The sequence below is a fragment of the Oncorhynchus keta genome, chromosome 25 (genome assembly GCF_023373465.1).
Source record: "Oncorhynchus keta strain PuntledgeMale-10-30-2019 chromosome 25, Oket_V2, whole genome shotgun sequence".
Taxonomy (NCBI): Eukaryota; Metazoa; Chordata; class Actinopteri; order Salmoniformes; family Salmonidae; genus Oncorhynchus; species Oncorhynchus keta.
In genome coordinates this window covers 7,456,221-7,477,836 of record NC_068445.1, presented here as the reverse complement: position 1 = coordinate 7,477,836, position 21,616 = coordinate 7,456,221, and the positions used below count along the sequence as shown (strand labels likewise).

General features: G+C 42.9%; 1 pseudogene; it reads right to left on the bottom strand.

The window, feature by feature from the left end:
- LOC118357896 (unconventional myosin-Ih-like) overlaps window positions 1–20,947 on the bottom strand; it is a 40,682-nt pseudogene extending 19,735 nt beyond the window's left edge.
- Between the last annotated feature and the right edge of the window lie 669 nt (window positions 20,948–21,616).

The following is a 21,616-nucleotide window of genomic DNA, read 5'->3' as shown; positions in this document are numbered from 1 at the left end:
TCTTTTGAGGCGGTATGCAAATTGCAGTGGTGCTAGGGTGTCGGGTAAGGTGGAGTTGATATGCTCTTTAACTAGCCTCTCAAAGCACTTAATGATGACAGAAGTGAGTGCTACGGGGCGGTAGTCATTTAGTTCAGTTAACTTTTGCTTTCTTCGGTACAGGAAAATGGTGGACATCTTTAAGCAAGTGGAGGCAACAGACTGGGATAGGGAGAGATTGAATATGTCCGGAAACACTCCAGCCATCTGGTCTGCGCATTCTCTGAGGACGTGGCTGATGATTGATGTTTGGCTGCCGTTTGATAAACAAAAATACTTTTTGTCCATAATAATCACATCATGTCGTAGGCTAACCCGTACTGTATCTGCGAGAGCTGTTGACTAGAACGCACATGCTAATAGCAGAGTGGGAATATTCGCTATACTTACGCAACATTTTTTGTGACAAAACCATCAGTATGCCTAGAGTTGACTCTGTTTCATGTCGATGCGTTGTTTGTGTTCGCGTTTATTGTTGTGTTTATGGTTTTGTTTATTTATTAAAACACTCGCTCCCTGTACTTGCTTCCCGATTCTCAGCGCACTTGTTACAATTAACTTCAGGTATCCCTGGTGGTAATTTCCACAACAGTTTTATTTTTTTTACTGACATATAACCATTCAATCAATCTAAACTGTGCAGCGGCCATTTGATGAATGGAAAGAGACATCTGTTACAAAACACCAAAATGTTCAATGACATTCAATACTGGGTAGAACCTACATGGTAGGGAGGGATGTATTTTCTGTTGGTCAAGATTGACATAGTCTATTTATTGTGGTGTTAACGCACCCATGATATTGAAGTTGCCGAAGTCAGTATGCTTTGTTTAATGGTTGTGTGCTGCATTGACACAAATCTGTTGGTGGAATATTTGTTGCATATATATAATTATAAATATGGCATCACAATGTTGAACATCTGACTTATTTTGAGTTCATTCTATGAGGGGGGGATGGTGTGCAATTTATTTTACTGTACAAGAGCAGGATCATGTGAAAATATATTTTTACGTTTGGGAGGTGGATGCCATTTTTGGACCAGGCCCCTAATATCAACAGCTCATGTGAAGGCAAATTATAGGCTGAAATTCCTCCCTCTACAAAGTAATCAACGTGGTCTGCTAAAGCAATAAGTTCTACTGTCCTACCTCTGCAGAAAAACGTCATAGCGGCATCGGTATGCAAAACCTGCCCGTCTGACCCTAAGGTGTTCCATCAGCCCCAGGTACTTCACTTGGTGCCGAACCAGCACGTCGTCAAACTGCCCTGTTGTGCGTGTGCGCGCGTGCACACAAAAGGAGAGAAAGACAGAGGGCAAAAGAGAAAGAAAGAAGGAGAAATTGCTTCATAAACACAGTTGACAGGTTGCCATTTTGCAATTTGGAAGTGCCACCAGCTGGTGAAGATCTGGTGCACGTGGTGGAGGTCAGAGGATCTCTCACCTGGCTGTTGGGACTCGTTAGATTTGAGGCAGCGCACATACCAGGGCTCCTTAGACATGAGGATGTCTGTCAGTCCCAGCAGACTGCTCTTAAACTGGCTAGCAACCTACAGAGAAACAGGCCTGGAATCAGTGTCAGTTCTAGCAGACTGCTTTTACAATTTAGTGTTGTTTCAAGGGGACAATAAATAATCTAATTTAAACACAGAGCAATCTATTGCTTTTCTCAGTTGTTGGTAATTCTGAAAACGGCACGTCCCCATACAGCCATACTATATTTAATATGTTATACTATTGAGGCAATGTACAAGGAAAGAAACAATGTAATCGTGACTTCAGGGGGACAGATGGGAAAGAGGTGGGAGAAAGACTTGGTGAGCTGTCACCGTCTCTGGTCGCCGCCTGCCATCTGACTCCTTTGATGCAAAGTACTCTCTGACTATGGTATTTTTAGATTGCCGCATCACCTGTGCGTAGGGAAAGGGGGGGGGGGTTAAACAAAATAATTAGGAATTAAAATAACAGAATGGACATGAACCTGATGATTGGAGAAAGGTCAGCCTTTTTGGTCAAGGAGGTGCCAGTGCTGTGATAAGATATTGTGTAAAATAAAGAATTTGAAGAATTGATCGGCACTGTATGTTAGCTAGCCAGTTTTAGAGGAATGATTCCATAATTTTTTTGAATTAACTGCCAATATGCCAACATTCCATTCGAACAATGCAGTCAATCCTCAGCTGAAATCAGTTGATGATAGGACTTCTACAAGTTGTAAATGCAACAAGTACTAATATTGTATCATAAAAAAACAGAAATGTAGTCATTTATGGTGTGTTTACATATATACATAGAGGCTATTTATATAGTACATTTGTGTAATACCCATATAAACTGTATTTATAATTATATTACAATATTTTAGATTGACAATAATTATATTACACAATTTCTGATATATCACATGTCTTACTTTCATTTTCCTGCATAAGTAAAATCAGGATTATGCTTCTCCTGCCATTTATTCCAATTAGACTAGTTTGGATTTCTCCCTGACCAATATGGCTGCCATTTTCCCCCCATTCTGGAACTTCGAGGGTTTATGACATTGCCCCTCTAGTAATTTAATAGGATCTCTTTGGGATAAATACACACACACACACCACCCATCAAGTGTATACTCAAAACCCATTGGCCAAATTCACTGCATTCCCCTCCTCCTCTATTATTTACAATAAGTCTACAGGAGAGTAAATAATTAAGGAACCAATTGAAGAGTCCCTTCCTCGTCTCACATAATACATGAGTAGAAACCTGCAGACTCACATCTTTGATGTTTCTGTATAACAGGTCATTGTTTTTGTTGAGGAACCCTGGGATGACACAAATAACAACAATAACAACATGTGAGAGAGTGTCCTGAATGATCTAGTAGTAGGACATGTAGGGACATTGAGGAGCAGAGTAATGCCCCCACTGGGCCTGAGACCATGGTTTCCCTTACCCACAACACAGTAGGTGACCTCCCCGGCGTAATGCAGAAGGCGAAAGTTGCCCCTCTCCAGCGTCTTACGTGTCTTCTTGTCAGCCAGCTTGTGCCTGCAGTCAATGGGATGGAGAGAGGGATGAAGAGTGAGAGGAATGTAAGGACCGAGCCTTAGCTTATTGTGTCGACTCACAGGGTGGGACAATAATAGGTCTATCAGCAAAATGTTTAAGGCTTTGAGCTTAAGTGATAAGGGAGGTTGACTTAAGTGATAAAGTTACACCATTGTATATCCTTGAGAAGGGTTGTGCGTGGTCAACATGTACGTATGCAGGAGTGGGGGGCCGGGAGGGGAGGGAGGGGAGGTAGCTACACTCACGTGACGAAATGAGGGTGACTGTCTAATTTTTCCTCGAGCCTTTCCAGAAACGTGAGGTCAGTGGCCTCTCCAGGCCTCAGGCACTCTTCATCCTAAGAAAGCAACAAGACTATCACTGCTCGCCATTTCATTTCAGCCTATGTCCTTTCCAAGACCAATAGGATGCTTCGTGTTACTGTATGGGTTCAGTCTTATGGGCGTCCAAAATGGCACCCTATTCCGTATGTAGTGCACTTCTTTTTCCCAGAGCCCTGATCAAATGTAGTGCACTAGATAGGGAATAGTGTGCTGTTTGTGTGTCCTCACCAGCACTGAGATGATGCCCCTGTGTTTCTCCTCCACTAGGTCACAGATAATCTTGTTGTTGAAGAACTGGACAGGCTCCCACTGAAGAGGAAAGGAAAGCATGGGTAAGTGAGGGGAATACTACCTGAGTCAAACTCAACAGAAACATACACAACCCACTGGGCACACCACGTCATTTCCTTCAGCATTGACAATTGGGTAATATTTGGTTGTTACAACATCAGAAAGACAGCCGAAAGTTTGTTGAATTCCCAATGTGTTATCACTATGCTTTCAACCATCTAAAAAAATGACCAAATTCCTATGGAAAATAAAATCAATGTCAAATGTTTTGTTAGGTTGTCACCAAACTTTTTATCACTGCGCTTTCAAACATTTAAAAGCACAACAAGGTTCGGTAACACTTCATTTTCAGGGGTCCTTATTACAGTGTAATAACAATGTAGCATACAAAATTATATGAATAAATAATTAAATTCCTTCATTATTGTCGAGATCACAACTTATTTATCTCATGATCGTGACATAAAAAAAGTTATTTTGTGAACATCACAAAACAAACTCTATGAATAGGATTGTGGACGTATTGATGATGGGATTGACAATAATACTATGGCTGAAGCGGCAGAGCCCACAATGGATCAGCGCATACGTTTTTATTGATTGCTACGCTAAGCGACGGTATATTTTATGCTAACGCCATGCTTTCATTTGTGCTTGGAGTTCATTATCAGTTTATAAGTTAGAATGTTAGCAAGCTAAATGTCACGTATCTTGAGTTAAAAGCTTGTGGAGCATCTAAGCCCTCATGGGGCATTTAAGTCCTGAATGATGCCTAACAGGCTGAGTGCCACCCCCAAGACAACAGCCAATCTCATGCAAGCAACAACGCAGTTGGCTAGTCTTGTGAGCGAGCGAGCTAGTTAGTCTTGTGAGCAAGCAAGCTAGCTAGCTAGTTCGTCTTGTTAGCTAGCTACCTTGTTATCTTCTACAGAGCTCCATTTTTATGGAATGGTCTGCCTATCCATGTGAGAGACGCAAACTCTGTCTCTACCTTTATGTCTTTACTGAAGACTCATCTCTTCAGTAGGTCCTATGGTTGAGTGTCGTCTGGCCCAGGGGTTGCATTACCCTTCCTAACAGGCTGGCCTTCATTTTAAAGCGTATGGAATGATCCAATATCACTATATCATGGAATGTTGTTGAGAGCATTTTTGGAAATAGAAATGTAGTAAATTCTTGAATAGCTTTTCTTACTTTGAGAAAAACAGGAGTAGTCTTTCGTAGCTGAGAATAGTAATCTCCGGGTGTCCTGTAAATTATTTGTAGAGATAGAATTTTTCAGCCTCTTTGGAGGTCCTTTGAATGTGCCTTTTTTATTTATATGTCTGCCAATCTTATCGAATGTACATAATGCTTTAGATCGCCTGCTAAAATAACAGTTACTGTCTGGATATGTTCTAATATAGCTTGAATTCTATCAACAACAAAAAAATGTTTTTGCCCCTGGTGGGATATACAATGGAATCAATGTCTATTTTTCACCATATAAGGTACAATTCAATGTTAGAAAAATGGCCTTCTTGGTCTGTGTACTGGGATATATGGGAAAAGGATGTATTCTTATTTATCAGGATGCCTACACCTCTGCTGTTGCTACAGTAGGTGGCAGCATATAGGCCTCTCCAACCCAGCTCCTCTTTAAATAATATATTTTTTTAAATGTAACATTTGCAGGAAAACCACATCTTCTGACAACCTCTTTAAGTGTTCAACCTCTTTAAGTGTTCAAGAACAATAGGCTTCTCTCTTTTTTTGGAGCCCGTGCAAATTCCATGCAATAAATTGTTGGTCCTGTATAAAATCAAATTGAACCTTCCTTGTCTGTTCCGTCTATCATTAAAGAACCAGATAAAACCTTTTGGCAGACATGTCATATGAGGGCGGTGGGCATTCCATGATATGGGAGAGTCACAGTATGAATACATAGTTATTGTATACATTACATACATAAAGCATGTGAGCATGAGGGCTGAGTGGACATTTAACAGAAAACGTACAAAAACATAATGCAACGTACTTCTTTGTAGTTTGAGGCACTATGCCTATTTAGGGCTTTAAAGATCCAACTCCTCTGTACCAAACGTTTGTGGATTATGTCGTTTTACATACAGTACCAGTCAAATGTTTGGACACACCTACTCATTCGAGGGTTTTTCTTTATTTTGACTATTCTACATTGTAGAATAATAGTGAAGACATCAAAACGATTAAATAACACATATGGAATCATGTAGTAACCAAAAAAAGTGTCAAACAAATCCAAATAGATTTGAGATTCTTCAACGTAGCCACCCTTTACCTTGATGACAGTTTTTACGCTCTTGGCATTCTCTCAAACAGCTTAATGAGGTAGTTACCTGGAACGCTTTCAATTAACAGGTGTCCATGTTAAAAGTTAATTTGTGGAATTTCTTTCCTTCTTAATGCTTTTGAGCCAATCAGTTGTGTTGTGACAAGGTAGGGGTGGTATACAGAATATTGTCATTTACCAAATTGGGCTAAGTTCTTATTTATTGCAAGAACAGCTCAAATAAGCAAAGAGAAACGACAGTCCATCATAACTTGAAGACATGAAGGTCAGTCAATTCTGAAAATGTCAAGAACTGTGAAAGTTTCTTCAAGTACAGTCACAAAAACCATCAAGCGCTATGATGAAACTGGCTCTCATGAGGACCGCCACAGGAAAGGAAGACCCAGAGTTACCTCTGCTGCAGAGGATACGTTCATTAGAGTTAACTGTACCTCAGATTGCAGCCCAAATAAATGCTTCACAGAGTTCAAGTAACAGACACATCTCAACATCAACTGTTGAGAGGAGACTGCGTGAATAAGGCCTCCCTCGGACAGAGCCCCGCTCCACTCTCACCAACAACCACCAACTGCGCTATAAAGACAAACAAGGAATAATAATTTCTCAACATCTCCTAATCTGTCCAGAACTCTTATTCATATTCATCTTATTCATTTTACATCAGGTTTGCAAAATGTTTTAAATAAATGTACATTGTAGTATTGTTAAATCCTTCTTTCTCTCTCTCCCAAGCCAAACCCATCCCTCTCCACCTCACTCTCCCTGTTTTCTGGCCCCTTTACCCCACCCAAGGCATGCTTGTCCCAACCTCCTATCCTTACCCACCCAAGCCAAGCTTGTCCCAACCTTCCATCCTTTCCCACCCAAGCCATGCTTTTGTTTCTCCACCCGCCTCTTGAGGATTGGCCACAAGTTCTCAATGGGATTAAGGTCTCGGGAGTTTCCTGGCCATGGACCCAAAATATTGATGTTTTGTTCCCCGTGCCACTTAGTTATGACTTTTTCCTTATGCCTGGAAAAGGCATTGTTCGTCACCAAACTGTTTCTGGATGGTTGGGAGATGTTGCTCTCGGAGGATGTGTTGGTACCATTCTTTATTCATGGCTGTGTTCTTAGGCAAAATTGTGAGTGAGTCCACTCCATTGGCTGAGAAGCAACACCACACATGAATGGTCTCAGGATGCTTTATTGTTGGCGTGACACAGGACTGATGGTAGCGCTCACCTTGTCTTCTCCGGACAAGCTTTTTTCCGGATGCCCCAAACAATCGGAAAGGGGATTCATCATTGAAAATGACTTTACACCAGTCCCAGCAGTCCAATCCCTGTATCTTTTGCAGAATATCAGTCTGTCCCTGATGTTTTTCCTGGAGAGAAGTGGCTTCTTTGCTGCCATTCTTGACCCCAGGCCATCCTCCAAAAGTCTTCGCCTCACTGTGTGTGCAGATGCACTCACACCTGCCTGCTGCCATTCCTGAGCAAGCTCTGTACTGGTGGTGCCCCGATCCCGCAGCTGAATAAACTTTAGGAGACGGCCCTGGTGCTTGCTGGACTTTCTTGGGCGCCCTGAAGCCTTCTTCACAACAACTGAACCACTCTCCTTGAAATTCTTGATGATCCGATAAATCGTTGATTTAGGTACAACCTCACTGGCAGCAATATCCTTGCCTGTGAAGCCCTTTTTGTGCAAAACAATGATGACGGCACGTGTTTCCTTGCAGTTAACCATGATTAACAGAGGAAGAACCACCCTCCTTTTGAAGCTTCCAGTCTGTTTTTTGAACTCAATCAGCATGACAGAGTGATCTCCAGCCGTGTCCTCGTCAACACTCACACCTGTGTTAACGAGAGAATCACTGACATGATGTCAGCTGGTCCTTTTGTGGCAGGGCTGAAATGCAGTGGAAATGTTTTGGGGGGATTCAGTTCATTTGCATGGCAAAGAGGGACTTTGCAATTAATTGCAATTCATCTGATCACTCGTCATAACATTTTGGAGTATATGCAAATTGCCATCATACATACTGAGGCAGCAGACTTTGTGAAAATTAATATTTGTGTCATTCTCAAAACTTTTGGCCACTACTGTAGATTGTATTGGGGGGAGACGGAAAGGATATGGTCTCAATGTACAATAAGATGGTCTTAGGCATCCCTGTATGTAGCCTAGTGCACTCATTGTTTTTTCCTACTTCGTCCACTTCTCGGAGAAGGGGGCTCTCCTCCTTCAACTGGGAAGGTTTCTTGTAACTAGGGCTTCATTGGCGCTTGTGAATTCCATCCTTTGCGTTCCCTTCCATACCCGCTGCACTGCTGGGAACAGAGCTGAGGCTCGATCCCCTTTTCCTACAGTAACTGTCTGATTGGAATGTATTCCTTGCATCTCTCTTTCAGCTTAGCAGACAGGTCCTGGCCGAATCGAATGGACCAACCGTGGATTTTGATCTCCTTCCCCCCTGTGACCTCAGAATGTTAATTTTGGTTTGATAGTTCCACAGTTTGAAGGTTATCATGCTTGGGTATTTAGCGTCATTTTGTTTCATGCCGATCCTGTGGCATCGTTCCAGATCTTCTGATGATATAGCCACGTGAAGTTCCTCTGATATCAGTTTGACCACATAGCTGGTATGGTCACCTTTTTCCTCGTCTTCCGGTAAGGACAATATTATCATGCTGTTTCGTCTAATTCTATTTTCTTGCTGGTCCAATTCATCTTGTAATGTTTGCAACTTTGTTTCCAAAAGACACATTTTGTTATCTTGCTCATTCATTCAAATGCCTCGTTGTGCGTGTAACACGATCCACTTTTGTAATAACAAATTGTAGAAGTTGTTTGGATTCGTGTGACCGCTTCGTTTTACCAACTGATTGGTTCGCTGTTGTACATAACAGTTGCTTGGGGATATATCGATTTAGAGGTTTTAGAGGCTTACTGTAAACTTTGTTGTCTGGTTTCTACATATAACCACAGTTTTGTCGGTACAAACGTGCTATTTTGGGCAAATCAAGTACAACACTGAGTACCCCTCTTCATATTTTCAAGCAGTGGTGGCTGCATCATGTTATGGATACGCTCGTCATAGGCAAGTACTTAGGGAGTTTTTGTCGTTGATAAAAATAAATGGAATAGAGCGAAGCACAGGCAAAGTCCTAGAGGAAAACCTGGTTCAGTCTGCTTTCCAACAGACACTGGGAGACAAATTCATCTTTAGCAGGACAATAACCTAAAACTCAAGGCCAAATACACACTGGAGTTCCTTCCACTTTGACATTACAGTTTTTTATTTAGATTGTTGAGAATTTCTTTTTGAATTTGTTCCATTTTAATCACGATTTGTAACACAGCAAAATGTGGAAAAAGTCAAGGGGTGTGAATACTTTCTGAAGCCACTGTCTTGTTTTAATTAACTTGTTGAATTCCATTTGATATCAACCAAAGCTTGAAACCCTTGGCCTATATGTATTGTCTAGTTTTAGTTGAGTCCTGGGTTGAATTGAAACAATAGCTGTGGATTACTTCCCAAATGCTATATAGGCCTATATAGGCCTAAATTTGCATCATTGACGATATATAATTGAAATATGGTTATCTTTCATTTTCTCTGTTAAACCCATCCTTTAGAATGTCTTATATAACAACAGTGAATCTATTAAGTGGAGACTTGGTTAAAGCCCTGGATGGGAGACCAAAGACAGATCAACTCCCCAGTAGGAGTTGCTGCTCAGTATAGTTTGTTTTCTTATAGTGGATATTACGTTGAAGATCTGACGTTGTTTTAAATGTACAAATTCAACATATTTTATGCAAAGTTTGTCTGTGTTGAAAATTGGTTATCCCGATGACATAATCCTGTGAGTGAAATTTCACCTTCAAAACAACAGTTGGAACTGCAGCAGGTTGATGACTTTTTAAAAAATCCTATGTATTTTCCTCGTAGATTGCACGTCACAATACATTGATAAATGATGTTGAAACAACATTGTTTTAATCAGTTTGTTCCCAATGGGGAGGCATTGCAGGATTCAACAATACCTATAATGCCAAAGTAATACTTTGACAAGGTAAAAATGCCATATAACACGTGTTGACTAAACAGAACCAAATAGAACCCAAAAGAATAGAATAGATCAATTACGTTTACCCCAATATTCTCTGCTTCGTACTCCTCCTGCTCCGACTTCAAGGTCAGCTGGATAAAAAGCTGCTGCAGTTTCTCGTTGCAGTAATTTATACAGAACTGTTCAAAACTGGAATTGACAGACAACATATTTCAATTGAAGTGCACATTAAAATGTAGCGCAATAGTTTTCTACAATGTACTGCACAACTTAGGTCCACCTACCTGTTGACATAGAAAACTTCAAAGCCATATATGTCTAGGAGACCAATTACTGTCTTACATGAAGAGTCCTGTCGAAAAAATGTCAGGAAACTGTGGTCATTCACACGGATCACCAATGCTCCTGTTTTATCTTGACATGTACTTTTCACTTACTGTATCTGCTAACCTTATTTTCCATGGAGTCGTTGATTTTATTGACCAGCCAGGTGAAGGTGCGTCCATAGATGGCTTTGGCGAGGGCATCTCTGGCATAGATGGCATGGTCCACTGTGAACGGGCTGAGCACCTGGATGGTGATGAAAAAGAAGGCACACATTAACAACTACCTGACCTGACGAGTGAGTTAAGTTAGAAATGCCCATTATTAGTGAGTGTAGTCCCTCCCTTCTCTCTCGACATTCATTCCTTCATTTAGTCATTCACCTCCCTTCTTCTCCTTCTCACCTCATCTGTTTTGGCCTCAATCTTCCTGGATGTCAGCCCCTCCTGCAGCACTTGAACATTGACGCCCAGCAACTACAGATGATCACACACAACACAAAGTCAGCAAAGTACAGGGACCGTGGTCTGCAAAGCATTGTTGTGGAGTGTCTAAGGACTAGCAAGACATTGGCATGGTGTTGTTGTGGAGTGTCTAAAGACTAGCAAGGCATAGGCATGGTGTTGTTGTGGAGTGTCTAAAGACTAGCAAGGCATTGGCATGGTGTTGTTGTGGAGTGTCTAAAGACTAGCAAGGCATAGGCATGGTGTTGTTGTGGAGTGTCTAAAGACTAGCAAGGCATTGGCATGGTGTTGTTGTGGAGTGTCTAAAGACTAGCAAGGCATTGGCATGGTGTTGTTGTGGAGTGTCTAAGGACTAGCAAGGCATAGGCATGGTGTTGTTGTGGAGTGTCTAAGGAATATCAAGGCATAGGCATGGTGTTGTTGTGGAGTGTCTAAAGACTAGCAAGGCATTGGCATGGTGTTGTTGTGGAGTGTCTAAAGACTAGCAAGGCATAGGCATGGTGTTGTTGTGGAGTGTCTAAAGACTAGCAAGGCATTGGCATGGTGTTGTTGTGGAGTGTCTAAAGACTAGCAAGGCATTGGCATGGTGTTGTTGTGGAGTGTCTAAAGACTAGCAAGGCATTGGCATGGTGTTGTTGTGGAGTGTCTAAAGACTAGCAAGGCATTGGCATGGTGTTGTTGTGGAGTGTCTAAAGACTAGCAAGGCATTGGCATGGTGTTGTTGTGGAGTGTCTAAAGACTAGCAAGGCATTGGCATGGTGTTATTGTGGAGTGTCTAAAGACTAGCAAGGCATTGGCATGGTGTTGTTGTGGAGTGTCTAAGGAATAGCAAGGCATTGGCATGGTGTTGTTGTGGAGTGTCTAAGGACTAACAAGGCATTGGCATGGTGTTGTTGTGGAGTGTCTAAGGACTAACAAGGCATTGGCATGGTGTTGTTGTGGAGTGTCTAAGGACCAGCAAGGCATTGGCATGGTGTTGTTGTGGAGTGTCTAAGGACTAACAAGGCATTGGCATGGTGTTGTTGTGGAGTGTCTAAGGACCAGCAAGGCATTGGCATGGTGTTGTTGTGGAGTGTCTAAAGACTAGCAAGGCATTGGCATGGTGTTGTTGTGGAGTGTCTAAGGACTAGCAAGGCATTGGCATGGTGTTGTTGTGGAGTGTCTAAAGACTAGCAAGGCATTGGCATGGTGTTGTTGTGGAGTGTCTAAAGACTAGCAAGGCATTGGCATGGTGTTGTTGTGGAGTGTCTAAGGACTAGCAAGGCATTGGCATGGTGTTGTTGTGGAGTGTCTAAAGACTAGCAAGGCATTGGCATGGTGTTGTTGTGGAGTGTCTAAAGACTAGCAAGGCATTGGCATGGTGTTGTTGTGGAGTGTCTAAGGACTAGCAAGGCATTGGCATGGTGTTGTTGTGGAGTTTCTAAGGAATATCAAGGCATTGGCATGGTGTTGTTGTGGAGTGTCTAAGGACTAGCAAGGCATTGGCATGGTGTTGTTGTGGAGTGTCTAAGGACTAACAAGGCATTGGCATGGTGTTGTTGTGGAGTGTCTAAGGACTATCAAGGCATTGGCATGGTGTTGTTGTGGAGTGTCTAAGGACCAGCAAGGCATTGGCATGGTGTTGTTGTGGAGTGTCTAAGGACTAACAAGGCATTGGCATGGTGTTGTTGTGGAGTGTCTAAGGACCAGCAAGGCATTGGCATGGTGTTGTTGTGGAGTGTCTAAGGACTAACAAGGCTTATTGTTGACACCCAGAGGAGCTCAGCGCTGTTGTTCAACGTGGCGTAGCCTTTGCTGTCAGGCTCAAACTGCACGTTCCCTAAGTGGAGGACGCTTGCGATGACCCCTAACAGGTGCTGTGGAGAATGGAGACGTGGGGGTTAAGGTTAGGTTTGAGGTGGTGGCCAGAGTAGTAGTAAAGCAAAAATGATGTGCGGCGTAGTAGGGCACAGTATAGCACAATAAGCAATTGAATGAATGTCATCACAAAAGCTGTTTCCACAAGCAGTGTGACAGCAACTCACTTGTATGTCTCTCTCGTCAAAGTCGATGACGGACAGGGCGTTTCTCACTGTCTTCCAGTCATTCTTGTCATTGATTGAGGCCACGTTGGCACACTCACCCTTTTTGAGAGAGGGAGTCAACATTACAGTGGCACCCATGCATGGCTCCCACCAGTTGGCCTAGCTCTAGCTAGCCCGTCAGCGGACTACAGTGGTTGCCCAAGCATGCACCAGTTAGCCTAGTCCGAGCTAGCACATCAGTTGACCACAGTGGTAGCCCATACTTGCACCAGGTAGCTGTAGTGCTGGCAGTTGCTCTCAAGGCCTAGCTGATGCAGCAGGTCCTCCTCTCCTCCCTTCACCAGCTGGTAGAAGATGTGGAAGTTCCTCTCTCCGTGGTTCTGATGGACCACTCTGGACTTCTCCAGCAGGTAGCCCAGGATGTGCCCCCCCCACGGCATCCCCCTGAGAGTGCCAGACATGTGACAATGATCAATGATCCAATTAGCCTCAACAAACTGCTTACCCGACCTGGACCTGTATTCACAAATCGTCTCAGAGTAGGAGTGCTGATCGAGGATCAGGTCACCCCTCTTATTCAGTAAAAAGGCCCAACCTATCCTAGATCAGCACTGCTACTCTAACAAGCTTTGTGAATATGGGTCCGGGGTTGAAATAGGGGTGGTATTCTTCTTAATCTTTTGAGCCTGTGAGTGCCAGGTGGGTGGGGATGCAATTTTTCTCCAATGCGCAATCAAGCACAGCAAAAATATTTGAAAGAAACAATACCCTGGTATGCCTTCTGCTTACTTTAAGAACATAAACCCATCCATCCTTACCTGGATGTCAAACTGGATATCCATGTACTTCCCGAAGCGGCTAGAGTTGTCATTCTTCAGTGTTTTGGAGTTGCCGAAAGCCTGTGGAGGAAGCACAAAGGTGTTAGTCACTAAGAGGTTTTAACTACAATGTTGTTTTTCTTAACCTTTATTTTATTAGGCAAGTCAGTTAAGAACAAATAATTATTTTCAATGACAACCTAGGAACAGTGGGTTAACTGCCTTGTTCAGAGGCAGAACGACAGATTTTTGCCTTGTCAGCTCAGGGATTTGATCTTGCAACCTTTTGGTTACAAGTCCAACGCTTTAACCACTAGGCTACCTGCCACCCCAAAATAAACTATGTGATCCACGGTGTGTGATAGCCTGGTCCCAGATCTGCTCATACGATATAGTCATGATGGCAATGACCATAGCACAGCACAATGGCGAGACAACACAAACAGATCTGGGACAAGATCTGACCAGATGTGTGATAACAGTACTGACATTCTCCAACCTATCTCCTGATTCTGCCTCCTCAACCCTCCTCTCCTCCCTTTCTGCATCCTTTGACTCTCTATGTCCCCTATCTTCCAGGCCGGCTCGGTCCTCCCCTCCCGCTCCGTGGCTCGACGACTCATTGCGAGCTCACAGAACAGGGCTCCGGGCAGCCGAGGATAAATGGAGGAAAACTCGCCTCCCTGCAGACCTGGCATCCTTTCACTCCCTCCTCTCTACATTTTCCTCCTCTGTCTCTGCTGCTAAAGCCACTTTCTACCACTCTAAATTCCAAGCATCTGCCTCTAACCCTAGGAAGCTCTTTGCCACCTTTTCCTCCCTCCTGAATCCTCCTCCCCCTCCCCCCTCCTCCCTCTCTGCAGATGACTTCGTCAACCATTTTGAAAAGAAGGTCGACGACATCCGATCCTCGTTTGCTAAGTCAAACGACACTGCTAGCTCACACTGCCCTACCCTGTGCTCTGACCTCTTTCTCCCTCTCTCTCAGATGAAATCTCGCGTCTTGTGACGGCCGGCCGCCCAACAACCTGCCCGCTCGACCCTATCCCCTCCTCTCTTCTCCAGACCATTTCCGGAGACCTTCTCCCTTACCTCACCTCGCTCATCAACTCATCCCTGACCGCTGGCTACGTCCTTCCATCTTCAAGAGAGCGAGAGTTGCACCCCTTCTGAAAAAACCTACACTCGATCCCTCCGATGTCAACAACTACAGACCAGTATCCCTTCTTTCTTTTCTCTCCAAAACTCTTGAACGTGCCGTCCTTGGCCAGCTCTCCCGCTATCTCTCTCAGAATGACCTTCTTGATCCAAATCAGTCAGGTTTCAAGACTAGTCATTCAACTGAGACTGCTCTTCTCTGTATCACGGAGGCGGTCCGCACTGCTAAAGCTAACTCTCTCTCTCTGCTCTCATCCTTCTAGACCTATCGGCTGCCTTCGATACTGTGAACCATCAGATCCTCCTCTCCACCCTCTCCGAGTTGGGCATCTCCGGCGCGGCCCACGCTTGTTGCGTCCTACCTGACAGGTCGCTCCTACCAGGTGGCGTGGCGAGAATCTGTCTCCTCACCACGCGCTCTCACCACTGGTGTCCCCCAGGGCTCTGTTCTGGCCCTCTCCTATTCTCGCTATACACCAAGTCACTTGGCTCTGTCATAACCTCACATGGTCTCTCCTATCATTGCTATGCAGACGACACACAATTAATCTTCTCCTTTCCCCCTTCTGATGACCAGGTGGCGAATCGCATCTCTGCATGTCTGGCAGACATATCAGTGTGGATGACGGATCACCACCTCAAGCTGAACCTCGGCAAGACGGAGCTGCTCTTCCTCCCGGGGAAGGACTGCCCGTTCCATGATCTCGCCATCACGGTTGACAACTCCATTGTGTCCTCCTCCCAGAGCGCTAAGAACCTTGGCGTGATCCTGGACAACACCCTGTCGTTCTCAACTAACATCAAGGCGGTGGCCCGTTCCTGTAGGTTCATGCTCTACAACATCCGCAGAGTACGACCCTGCCTCACACAGGAAGCGGCGCAGGTCCTAATCCAGGCACTTGTCATCTCCCGTCTGGATTACTGCAACTCGCTGTTGGCTGGGCTCCCTGCCTGTGCCATTAAACCCCTACAACTCATCCAGAACGCCGCAGCCCGTCTGGTGTTCAACCTTCCCAAGTTCTCTCACGTCACCCCGCTCCTCCGCTCTCTCCACTGGCTTCCAGTTGAAGCTCGCATCCGCTACAAGACCATGGTGCTTGCCTACGGAGCTGTGAGGGATCAGTACCTCCAGGCTCTGATCAGGCCCTACACCCAAACAAGGGCACTGCGTTCATCCACCTCTGGCCTGCTCGCCTCCCTACCACTGAGGAAGTACAGTTCCCGCTCAGCCCAGTCAAAACTGTTCACTGCTCTGGCTCCCCAATGGTGGAACAAACTCCCTCACGACGCCAGGACAGCGGAGTCAATCACCACCTTCCGGAGACACCTGAAACCCCACCTCTTTAAGGAATACCTAGGATAGGATAAAGTAATCCTTCTCACCCCCCCCCCTTAAAAGATTTAGATGCACTATTGTAAAGTGGCTGTTCCACTGGATGTCATAAGGTGAATGCACCAATTTGTAAGTCACTCTGGATAAGAGCGTCTGCTAAATGACTTAAATGTAAATGTAAATGTAACAGTGAATAACGGGAACTGTCTGATCAGACCTCCAGCACAGGGTTGGACAACAGCATCCGGTCCCTGACATTGTCCAGTAGGGTGGTACTGGGGCAGCTCACAGCGTAGTACTGCAGGATCTTTTTGGAAGCCTCTGTCTTGCCAGCACCACTCTCTCCAGAGATGAGGATGAAGTGGTTGTTGGCCTCAGCCAGCATGGTGTGGTAGGCATTGTCTGCCAGGGCAAAACTACAGAAATATAGTGTGTCAAGTGAAAAGTATATTCACATTCCAGATTTCAAATTTCTTCAACGATGCAGTGATGATAATGATGGTATATGCTGCTCCCATGCTTTAGGCCTGGACCCACCTATGGTATTTTGTCAGACAGCCGTATAAACTCTGAATACATGTTGTATATGGATGATTCTACAGAAGTGGTGCAACATTTAACACAACAGTTAAGTCTCCAAATGTCAGACATTTATTTACATGACGATACGTTCTAATTCAATCCAAGGCAATAATAAACATATTATTAAATGAATATAGTGCAAAGTCATTGTTTATACACGTATTTCAAATGAGTTGAGGTTGTTCCAATCCCTTGCTCCTAAACTTCATGTTTGAAGATAAAGCTATTAATGATTTAACATTTACATGAACACTTTTACTTCAGTAGAACATTTGGAGTTGTTATTGTATTACATTGAAACGTACTGATCTAACAAGTAGCTTTGTTCATTTTTAAACATCATTCTCAAAAAAAATGCAGTCCCGCCTTTTGATGTCACGACAGAAACACACATGAGATAGTCAGCCATATGTTAGCTATGGGTATTCCCTGTGTAAATCTGTTTTGTTATAGTAGAAATACATCTAGAACATGTACTGTACTATCTTGTAATTCATCTGATATTATGACATCCAGTGGCCCTTTTGGGTACTTTAGAATACAACAGGTGTCTGCAATTACATCTAGCTTGCTGTGTGGCCTTATCTGTCCCACTATCTTTTAATTAAAGCTCAGCTATAATTTAAATAAATTAGCATCTGACTTGGAAGTGTGCAAAGAATTTTTCCTGTTTCTTCAGCTACAGGTATTACAAAATACATTTTAAAAAGAGGACCACCATGTGGGTAGTGGGCAAGTGCACACTTCAGGAAAAAGTGTCAAGGCTTGAGATGCATAGCCAGCAGGGGGATTCTAGCCTTCCAAGAGCCCAAACATTGATATATATATTATGTGGTATACTGTACTGTGCTCTAATGTACTCAACTGTACTGTACTCTACTGTACTCTACTGTACTGTACTCTACTTTACTGTATCATGCTCTACTGTACCCTACTCTATTGTACTGTACTCTACTGTACCATGCTCTACTGTACCCTACTGTACTGTACTGTACTGTACTGTACTCTACTCTACTCTACTCTACTCTACTGTATTGTAGTCTACTGTACCATGCTCTACTGTACTGTACTCTACTGTATTGTAGTCTACTGTACCATGCTCTACTGTACCCTACTCTAATGTACTGTACTGTACTCTACTGTACCATGCTCTACTCCACTGTACTCCACTTTACTGTACTGTGTTCTACTATACTGTACTGTATCCTACTATACTCTACTGTACTGTGCTCTACTGTACTCTACTGTATTGTAGTCTACTGTACCATGCTCTACTGTACTGTAGTCTACTGTACCATGCTCTACTGTACCCTACTCTAATGTACTGTACTGTACTCTACTGTACCATGCTCTACTCTACTGTACTCCACTTTACTGTACTGTGTTCTACTATACTGTACTGTATTCTACTCTACTGTACTCTACTGTACTGTACTGTGCTCTACTGTACTGTACCCTTCTCTACTGTACTCTACTCTACTGTAGCATGCTCTACTATACTGTTCTGTACTGTACTGTACCCTAATCTACTGTACTCGACTCTACTTTACTGTACTGTGTTCTTCTCTACTGTACCCTACTCTACTGTACTGTGCTCTACTGTACTGTACGTGAGTTTACTCTAATTCACTTTCTTACAATTGAAGAAAGTGCCCATGGACTCTTGATTTACTGGTCTTCGTCTTAAAACCACTCAAGACCACATACATTTTTAAAAAAAGCTTGTAATGGTCTCAACTCACTGGCTCTGGATCTGGGATGAATGTTTTGGTATAAATCTTGGTCTTTGCTTCTGGATATTACTTTAGTCTTTGGTTTACAAACCATAGGCATCCCAATTTGAAGAAGACAATGCTCTCTGATCATTGGCTGATCACTCCCAAGCCATAGGAATTCCCAAGCCATGGTGGAAGCCCTCAATTTACAATGTCTATACTAAAATGTGTTATATCCATCTACAGTCCTCCATTTATCTGATTGACACTTGACACTGAAACACATGTTATTTTGCCAAAATAAAGACAGATAAAGACAGATAAACATCTAACAACATAATTCATTAGATGCATAAGTAATTCTATCAATCAACAAGTTTCAGATTCATAAAAACAACATTGAACATTTTAAAGACGGCAATAGAAATCAAATTTCTATAAATTCTATTTAAAGGTTTTGAAAATCTGTTAAATTATGTTTTCACTATTTTGTAAATTTGTTAAGTAAATAACATTTCTAAAAATGTCTCTGTAATAGAAGGTCATGGGGCTACTATGCATGGTTCTCCCTTCATTGCATATTTTTCATGATGTTTCGGTAGTGACAAATTTAGTGGGGTAGTATGGAATTCAAGTAAATATTTCAAATATGCAATACAAACAAAGTGTGTGAGTAGTATATACAGTGGGGCAAAAAAAGTATTTAGTCAGCCACCAATTGTGCAAGTTCTCCCACTTAAAAAGATGAGAGAGGTCTGTAATTTTCATCATAGGTACACTTCAACTATGACGGACAAAATGAGAAAGAAAAATCCAGAAAATCACATTGTAGGATTTTTAATGAATTTATTTGCAAATTATGGTGGAAAATAAGTATTTGGTCAATAACAAAAGTTTATCTCAATACTTTGTTATATACCCTGTGTTGGCAATGACAGAGGTCAAACGTTTTCTGTAAGTCTTCACAAGGTTTTCACACACTGTTGCTGGTATGCTCTCTAGCAAACTTCAGACGGGCCTGGACATGTACTGGCTTAAGCAGGGGGACACGTCTGGCACTGCAGGATTTGAGTCCCTGGCGGCGTAGTGTGTTACTGATGGTAGGCTTTGTTACTTTGGTCCCAGCTTTCTGCAGGTCATTCACTAGGTCCCCCCGTGTGGTTCTGGGATTTTTGCTCACCGTTCTTGTGATCATTTTGACCCCATGGGGTGAGATCTTGCATGGAGCCCCAGATCGAGGGAGATTATCAGTGGTCTTGTATGTCTTCCATTTCCTAATAATTGCTCCCACAGTTGAGTTCTTCAAACCAAGCTGCTTACCTATTGCAGATTCAGTCTTCCCAGCCTGGTGCAGGTCTACAATTTTGTTTCTGGTGTCCTTTGACAGCTCTTTGGTCTTGGCCATAGTGGAGTTTGGAGTGTGACAGTTTGAGGTTGTGGACAGGTGTCTTTTATACTGATAACAAGTTCAAACAGGTGCCATTAATACAGGTAACGAGTGGAGGACAGAGGAGCCTCTTAAAGAAGAAGTTACAGGTCTGTGAGAGACAGAAATTTTGCTTGTTTGTAGGTGACCAAATACTTATTTTCCACCATAATTTGCAAATAAATTCATTAAAAATACTACAATGTGATTTTCTGGATTTTTTTTTCATCATTTTGTCTGTCATAGTTGAAGTGTACCTATGATGAAAATTATAGGCATCACTCAACTTTTTAAGTGGGAGAACTTGCACAATTGGTGGCTGACTAAAAACGTTTTTGCCCCACTGTATATTTCTACCTGACATATGTTGAAAGATACAGGATACAAATTTGGAGAAGAAATTCAACCCCCAATTTGTACCACTTCTGTAGAATGACCAGTATACCATGTATGGGATTATCCCGTGGTTTGGCATATCCTCTCACAACTGACAATCAAAAAGATTTGCAAACAGACATGCAAAAACACACACACACACATTGGCGTGCTAATTATATGACACTCACATATGCGGTGGAAGCTCAAAAAAGTTGACGCCCATGTATATATCCATCTGTTTTTTACTGTAGATATCCAACTCTTTGTAGGGGTTCACAGACACTAGCAGAGTGCCTATATAGGTCTTCATGTGAAGAGAAACCTGGTTAATATCTGTGGTTAATATCTGTAAGTTGATAGCTGTACATTCTCTAAATGTTTCGCAGAATGTTACTTATAATATATCTTTCCTTCAACTATTGCAACAAACAGGGTCTGCAAGTGGTGTCATTATACATCATGCAATGTATGTTTTTAAATGTTGATACTAAGTCGACCAAACTCACATAGATTAGGTCCTCACTGAAGCGTTTCTTCAGGTTGTCGAGGAAAGCAGTCTCGCTTGTGTGGGAGTCCAGCAGGACAAAGTCCTGGATCCCCACGCGGTCCCGTGCGGTCAGAGCCCCCTCCATGTCCAGCTGACCCCGGGCACACCCCTGCAGGCAAGCACACGGCAATAACATTTGATTTGAAGGGTACCTACATAAGGACTGGAAGAATGAAGAAGATAAGCGTTTCATAAATGTATTATTGTTCTGCTTATGAATGCATTTTATGGATGTTTTTATGTAGTTATGTAGTTCTATGTGATTTTTTTACAGGCATCCAAACAAAAGTGGATGGATAAGAAGGATGAATAGAAGATGCTATACAAAACTTTAATATTGTCCACAAATTAATTGGACAGAACGAGGCACACCTCTCCAATCCATGAGCAAAATCATGTATTGTTTGCCTAAAACTAAGGATTTGTGTGCTTTCATGAGATAGGAAATTGATTAATATTATATCATATGTATATCATGTGTACTGTATAACCATACAGCCAACATTTAATGTAAACAATTAGCAACTACACCTCCATGTTGTATATTTAAGTCAAGTTGCAGAGGGGTCCTTGGTTACCCAGCGGAGGTGTGAAATCAGCAGAAAAAGCTAAAGCTAGCTGTTAGCTCTATTGAAACGAGGGCTCTGTGGGTCTCATGGGGCTTTGAAGCAGAGCCCTCTGATTATGCAATGGTAGTCTATAGACAGAAGCTAATGACTGCTACAGAGCACATAGTACGGAGGCGTCGGCCAGCGGCCCGTAAA